Consider the following 1,474-nt stretch of genomic DNA (forward strand, 5'->3'; position numbering starts at 1 on the left):
AGTGGCTATGATGGATGTCACACATCCAGCAGCTTGTTGAAGAGAGGTGCTTCAAATTCACTGCTGGACAATCACCAATAATTTGTATTCTATCATATTTTTCTGATATATTCCTAATGACAATTTACTTTTTGTTCATACTACAAGCATACTACAATACTACAATTTTTATCACAGAGAAAGGCAGAATAGTTTCTATACTGTAAATAATGCAATATCAATTAGTACTGCATCATTCATAAACTTAATTTTTTTACCTGGAGATAACTTGAAAAACACACATAAACCATATATTGTCACAATTGTGTGTTTAATGTCTTCACGTTTCATCAGTCCAAACATTTTTGCTTTTTATTCAGCTTAAACAGCCATTGCTGGATGCTTTTGTCCATATTAGGGATTTCCTGGCACGTTGTAAGTTATTACTTCTATGAGTCCGTCTTGGATTTTCTGTGCGAGAGCACCCTCTGGCGTCAAGTATGAATGAAACAGACACTGCATGAGAGTGTTTAGCACTCTGTAATAATCATACAAGTGTGCCGCACAAGTCCTGAAAAGTGAAGCCAAAACATTTTGTTCGTCCCCAGGTGGCTGGACCCAGTATAGGTCATAAACTCCACCCTCTCCATGTAATCTAATGGGACCCAAGACAAACTAAAGAATTAAATTACACTTAAATTACGCTTTTATAACTCTTTTTTTAAATAAGTTTGGTTTTAGTTCGTTATTTGATGCTATAAAAACGGTGTGTGACGTCATGATTGGCAGCTGATAGTATATACAATATATTAATATGTCTGTGATCGACTCTGCGTGAGTGTGGGTGGGACCTTGATAACCCGGCTCCACTTAGCTCACTACTGCGACTCGGGTCCCGAATAAGCGCAAGATGTCAGCGCCATATTGGGACACTGGTGGCTTCACTTTTTTACAGTGGAATAGAGGGAAGGTGCGTCGGCCATCTTTTTCTACAGTTTATGTGATCACATTGCCTCAATCTGGATACGAAAAAAACATCCGGTCATGCACAAACTATCCTGACTCTTTGAATTTAAATCTAGATTTATTCATACCATCCCTTGTAATCCTCTATGTGAACACACTTGCCCGAAAAAGTGTTGGGGACAAATTTACGTGTTATTAAAAGTGGGGGGGCACACGTCTCCGTGTATTCTATGCCCATGGGTGTGTCATTAATTTAAGTACTTTTTCCTCGCCAAATATAAATGAAGTTGCTTTTTCAAGAAGTTAGAAGCAACCTTTTTACACAAACGAAGGGAAAGAACACCAGGAGAAAGTGAACAGAGAAAACAGGTGGGAGATTGCCTTGTGCTGAACCTAACTAACTTTCTAAGCAGTATAATGCTGATGATGCACGTTTCAGACCCCCATTATCTCTAATCTAGAGAATCCATGTGGTCACATGAGTAGAGCAGAGGAATGGTAGTCAACTAAACCCTAAAGCCAACCAGCT

Source organism: Sinocyclocheilus grahami, unplaced genomic scaffold (genome assembly GCF_001515645.1).
Source record: "Sinocyclocheilus grahami isolate Dianchi unplaced genomic scaffold, SAMN03320097.WGS_v1.1 scaffold3681.1, whole genome shotgun sequence".
In the NCBI taxonomy this organism is placed as follows: domain Eukaryota; kingdom Metazoa; phylum Chordata; class Actinopteri; order Cypriniformes; family Cyprinidae; genus Sinocyclocheilus; species Sinocyclocheilus grahami.